Below are 5,957 nucleotides of genomic sequence, written 5' to 3'. Positions count from 1 at the left end.
AAGAATATGTTTTGGGGTATCGACAGTTCAGCTACCAATAGCAAGGTGATATTGACCTGTATGTTTCATATTTGCAATTTATATTTTTGTAGAATTTGTACTGAAGGTTAGACAGGAAACCGGGTACAGGAAGTAGGAGAAAGTGAAATGAATAGCATGGCAGTAGACTGCTACTCATTTTCCCTATGCAACCTGAAGAGTAAAAAGCTGCCCTAATTCCAGTAATTGGTTTACATATGAAACGTTTTGCAGGCAATGTGCTGATTCAGGCTGCGAAGATCCAGAATGGGTCTGAATTATCCTGCCTTCTTGGGAACCAGGAAGTAAATGGAGTAAAGCCCCTTTTCTCTCTCCTGAAAGTGCACAACAGACACAGCCTGTTCTTGCAACAGGGCCTGAATCTCTGTTGAAAGGAAACCAGAAGGAGTCCTGGGATGATAGATTTGCCTCACTTAAGCCCCTGAATGGAGGAGGGACGCTGCAAAACTGGAGTGAGTACCCCAGTGTCAGTGTCCTGTCCATCCATTCTGTCAGTACACAGCTAATCTTCCATTCCCCATAAAACTGTGTTAGTGGACTTGCAAGCAGCTGTGTCGTCGCAGCTCCTGGTAGGCGCTGAACTGCCTTGTCTTTCCATTAAGCAGGTAGCTGGTGAAGGCTGTGTTCCCGCACCCGCTTCCGGTTACGCTGCATCTGGCATTCGTCTCTAACTCAACCGGTGACGGCAGTGTTCTCGCCCCCGCTCCTGGTAGACTCTGAACTGCCCCGTTCAGGGTCAGCGGTCTGCCCAGGAGGGTGCCCGCCAGGTCAACGTGCTAGAGCTTCGGGCTGTGCAGCTTGCACTCACGCACTTTCTACCCCAACTGGGGGGTAAGAATGTGCGTGTTCCTTGGGGACAGCATGTATGTTGTTGCTTAGACAACAGTCCCTACTAGATAGTGGACGTTCTCACTTCACTGCCCGACATGTTCGGTTCGACGGCGCCACAGCGGGGTGCCACAGGTCGGTGTTCCTCTTTATGAGAGGGGCATTACGGCAGCGTCCCCCTAGCACCCTGAGGGCTCCAGCTTGGGACCTGCTGCCGGATGCCCTATCATCTCCTCCCTTCGAGCCCCTGGCCCAGGTGGGGCTTAGGTGGCTGCCCACGAAGGCAGCATTTCTGCTTGCCATAGCCTCAGGGAAGCGAGTCGGGGAGTTGCATGTCCTCTCCATAAACGATACATGCCCGAGGTGGGACTCTCAGGCGTTGCTCTTTGGGCAAATGTGGCATTCCTGCTCGGGGTCCTTCCACAAACCCACTTCAATCAGCCTGCCCAGCTGGCACGCTTTGACAGGAGTACTGCACGTCGAAGTTGTTGTGCCCTGGGGGTGCCCAAAGGGCGTATATCAAGGCTACTGCCTGTATACGGCAGTAAGAGCAACTCTTGATTTTGCCCTGGCGGCACTAAAGGAGGTTATGCCCTCTAACCAGCCCCACTGGGTTGTCGATACCATCTCACAGGCTTACGTGGCCAGTGGCCGCCCCCCTGCCATTGGGCTGAGATGCCACTCTTCAAGGAGCATCTCAACATATTGGGCTGCCCTGAGGGTGGTGCCCCTGGAGACCATCTGCGCCGCGGCGTCGTGGGCGTCTTCTGGCACATTCTCCAGTTGTCATTAGTTCAATGTCGCCACTCCCCATTCTTTGGGCGTGGCCCTTTTGCCGAGCTCCATTGCTTCCAGTGGTGAGCAAGGGCTTGGATTCTTCATGACATTGTTGGTATAAGTCATCCAGTGCTTAAAGCACCGCCTCTGGCGGTCAGTAGGGACGAAATAGAATGATAGTTACTTCTGTAACTATGGTTCTATGAGTCCCGGATGACCGCAAGAGTTTCCTGTCACTCAGAATTCTTGTGTGCTCGCGAGAAGATTCTGGGAACAGATCCTCTGACGACACCAGCTGATATAGCCGGTGTCACAGGTGACTTTGTTGTTATTGGTACTCGAGCTGCGCATGCGCGCGATGGACATATCCAGTGCTTAAAGCACCGCCTCTGGCGGTCATCCGGGACTCATAGAACCGTAGTTACAGCCGTAACTATTATATATATCTCAGTAGGTGAATGCTTGCATAGTATGGTTAAGAGGTAGTACCCATAGAGTCCAGTAGAGCAGGGTTGCCAACTTTGGGTACCTGGCCGGAGTGAGATGTTAATATCATGGGTTTAATTACACATATACGCACTAAATGACTGCTATTGTGTCAGTAGCGGGACCGTAGCATATATATATATTAGGGCTGTCAAGTTAACGCGTTAATAACGCAATTTTTTTTTAACGCCACTAATTATTTTAACGCGATTAACGCATATGTATTTTTTTTCCTCGGCCGCCCCGTAGTTTCAGAGCGCATCGAGTTTAAAATACCATCTGCTGACAGCCCCGCTCCTGCCGCCCGCTTGTGGCAGACTACACTTCCACGCTCACCGGCAGGCACCGACTGGCCATCGGGAGGACCGGGAGGGTGTGTGTAATGTGGCCCAAGCGAGCGAGAGAGAGACCTTAAGTGCATTGTTGTTGTTAGCATCTGGTGCTAGCTAGCTGCGCTAACGGATATACGGAGCTGTTTAAATGAAAACAGAGGAGCGACATTTCGCCACAACTGCACCGAGCACTTGACTTTATGCAGGAAGCCAGACAGCGGGACATTGTAGGAGAAGTGAGCACACTCATGATTGCAGCAACATGATTGCAGCAACATGATTGCAGCGTCCAGGCAGCTCCCGTTCGAGCATATATGCCTTGAGTTGCACATAGCTCCAACGATCCAACACACACACACACACACACACACACACACACACACACACACACACACACATATATACACACATATACACACACACCCCATTTGTATTGTATGAGCGAGGTTCCAGGTTGAATTGAGGCGAATATTTGTAATGTTCAGAGGTTGTTGTTTAATATTCATGAGAATATTTGTCATTGTTCAAATGATAATAAACATTAGCATAAAGCATATGTGTCCACTCATATGTTGATAGGAGTATTAAAAACTTGAAAAATATTCCTCTAAGGTACATTTAGAACAGATACAAAATGTGCGATTAATTTGCGATAAATCGCGATTAACTATGGACAATCATGCGATTAATCGCGATTAAATATTTTAATCGACTGACAGCCCTAATATATATACAATATATACAAATACACAATATTGGACACAGACTATTTTTATTATTATTTTTACAGACCACTGTTTTATTGTGTGCCTGTCGCGATAAGCAATTAATTGACTTATCGTACGATAAATATAAATGAACTCGATAACTTTTCTGACCTCGATAAATTGCCATTTACATGAGGATGTGACTAGCAGTTTGAAAGGATGTACTTGAACTATTATTATATATTATCAGTATGTCAGTGGTCTAAAATGGTCATACAATGGTGCCGACAATATTATCGTTTATCGCAATCATTTCCGGGAAAATGTATCCAACACAATTCATTATCGTGAGAGGCTTATACATGAAACTCACACAAACAAATCTACAGACTTACTCCAAACTGCCAAATATATTAATTAACACACTCTATTTTGGCCTAGTAGAACAATAAGCAGCAGACTTTTACTTTTTATCATTTCTACTGGATCTTAGATCTGCACATGCGCAATACGGGTCGGGTTTGACCAACCGGCTCCCACTGCTCTGCTGTCTGTTCACGTTCTTAAGAGTGGTGGGGGCGGATCGACATCTTGAGCAGCTGTCAACTCAACATTGTAAATAACCAACCAAAAACGATCGCCAGTTCATCTTCTTTTTGGCGTGAGAATAGTTTGGGCAGCGTGAGAGCGTGAGATTGAGAGCGAAAGCGTGTGTCAAACGCCAGATGCGTGAGAGTTGGCAACCCTGCAGTAGAGGGTGGAGCCTGTGTAAGATATAACTTAACTCTCTCAACTTGTAAGATAACGTTAGTTAACTTACCCTTAAATAACTACATCACATTTTTCAGGGGAAACACAAACTGCAGAAAACGTTAGCTGCTAACTGTTGTTAGCTAAGACAGTTAGCTCTTGTTAAGAGAAGTAACAATAGCTTCCTAGCAAATGTAAGGTTAAGTTAACATTAACTTAACGTTGTAAGAAAGCAAAACAAAACAAAATATCAGACTTGGTGAAATTGTGTAGTGTTGCTTACCTAACACCAGCTAAAACCAGCTAAAACCAGCAACCATCTTAAACTGGTCTATGCTGTTTTTTTCAGCAGGGTTGTAACTTCTTTTTTTATAGTTTCACTCCGTTTAAATGTCAGTGGACTGCAACTAAGTCAATAAAGGAGCATGGCTGCTCATTCCCACGGCCGCCTCTCCCAGTTCACTCTGGTTACCCCCCCTGAAATACTCAAACTGATCAGCTCCTCCAAACCCACAACCTGCTCCCTTGACCCTCTACCCACCCCTCTACTGAAGTCCTGCCTCCCCGTCCTCTGCCCCTACCTTGTCAACCTTTTCAACTCCTCCCTGTCCCAAGGAACCGTTCCCTCTGTCTTCAAAACTGCTGCTGTCACTCCCATCCTCAAGAAACCCGGTCTGGATCCCTCCTCCCTCAGTAATTACAGCCCCATCTCCAACCTCTACTTTCTCTCAAAAACAATAGAACGCATCATCTCCAAACAACTCCACCGCCATCTCCAAACCAACCAGCTTTTTGAACCCCTTCAGTCTGGTTTTCGTCCTCACCACAGCACAGAAACGGCACTCATCAAAGTCCTCAATGACGTCCTCACCTCTGCTGACACCGGTTCCCTCAACATCCTCATCCTCCTCGACCTGAGTGCAGCGTTCGATACCGTGAGCCACACCATCCTGCTTACCCGACTCCAGGATATCGGTATCGAAGGTACTGCACTCAGGTGGCTCCAGTCCTACCTCTCCGACAGATCCCACTTCATCTCCCTCAACAACCACTCCTCTGCCACAGCTTCAGTCACCCAAGGTGTTCCCCAAGGTTCAGTACTCGGCCCCCTCCTCTTCATCATCTACATCCTCCCCCTTGGTCAGATTCTCCGCCAATACAACCTGGACTTTCACTGTTACGCTGACGACACACAGATTTACCTCAGCACGAAATCCCCCCCCCCCTCAACCACATTGAATCCTGTCTGACTGCAATCAAATCCTGGATGCAGCACAGCTTCCTCAAACTCAACAGCAATAAAACTGAACTCCTCCTCATCGGCTCCAAATCCACCCTCAGCAAAACCCCAACCTGACAGTCACTGTTACGTTCCCTTGTAGAGCTAGGGGTACCAAGGGAAGTAGCGACACACCAGACAGCCGGACGAGAGAAAAAGGAGAGGAAACGGAATGCCGAAGGAGTTTAAGTGAGGTTTTAATGCGTCAATAAGTAAGGCGGCTCACCAGCCAAAGTACAACACAAACGTACAACAAACAACACAACTATGCTGGGTCTCACACAGAGACAGGCTGCACACATGCAGCCAGACGAGAAGGAGAGAAAGAAGGGCCTCACTGCCGTCCTCCTCCGGTCCTATATGGAAGTCCTGATTGTTAATTCGGATCACCTGGGGGGAGGCTGCACCTGGGGACAATCAGAGGGAGAGAGAGGAAAACACACACACACGACCACACACACACTACGGCACGTAACACTTCCCCCCATAAAACACACCTTATACTGCTCACCAGCAGCCAACACCGGAGCAACACATGGAACACACACAACACACAACACACACACCACTCACTGAACACAGATCCACATCGCTCTGAGCTAGGTCCACACCCACCGCTTCAGAGACGGAAACACCCACACCCACAGCACTGTCACAGACGGATGCAGAACTCAACTGCAACTCACCACTCTGTCGCATCGCAACCGGGTGCCGGTCTTTTGGCTTTTCCAGAGCCGCTGCCACCTGCTCCTTCCGAGC

The 5,957-nt window shown here is 48.2% G+C and overlaps 1 long non-coding RNA gene across 1 annotated transcript; it reads right to left on the bottom strand.

Annotated features, from left to right (window-relative positions):
- Nucleotides 1–5,378: 5,378 nt before the first annotated feature.
- Nucleotides 5,379–5,957, bottom strand: LOC139434738 (uncharacterized). The gene is made up of 2 exons (XR_011644037.1): nt 5,885–5,957; nt 5,379–5,605 (listed from the first exon to the last, which is right to left on the bottom strand). It is a non-coding gene; the product is annotated as an uncharacterized lncRNA (long non-coding RNA).

The sequence above is a fragment of the Pseudochaenichthys georgianus genome, chromosome 11, assembly GCF_902827115.2.
Source record: "Pseudochaenichthys georgianus chromosome 11, fPseGeo1.2, whole genome shotgun sequence".
Taxonomy (NCBI): Eukaryota; Metazoa; Chordata; class Actinopteri; order Perciformes; family Channichthyidae; genus Pseudochaenichthys; species Pseudochaenichthys georgianus.
This window is presented reverse-complemented; position numbering and strand designations above follow the sequence as displayed.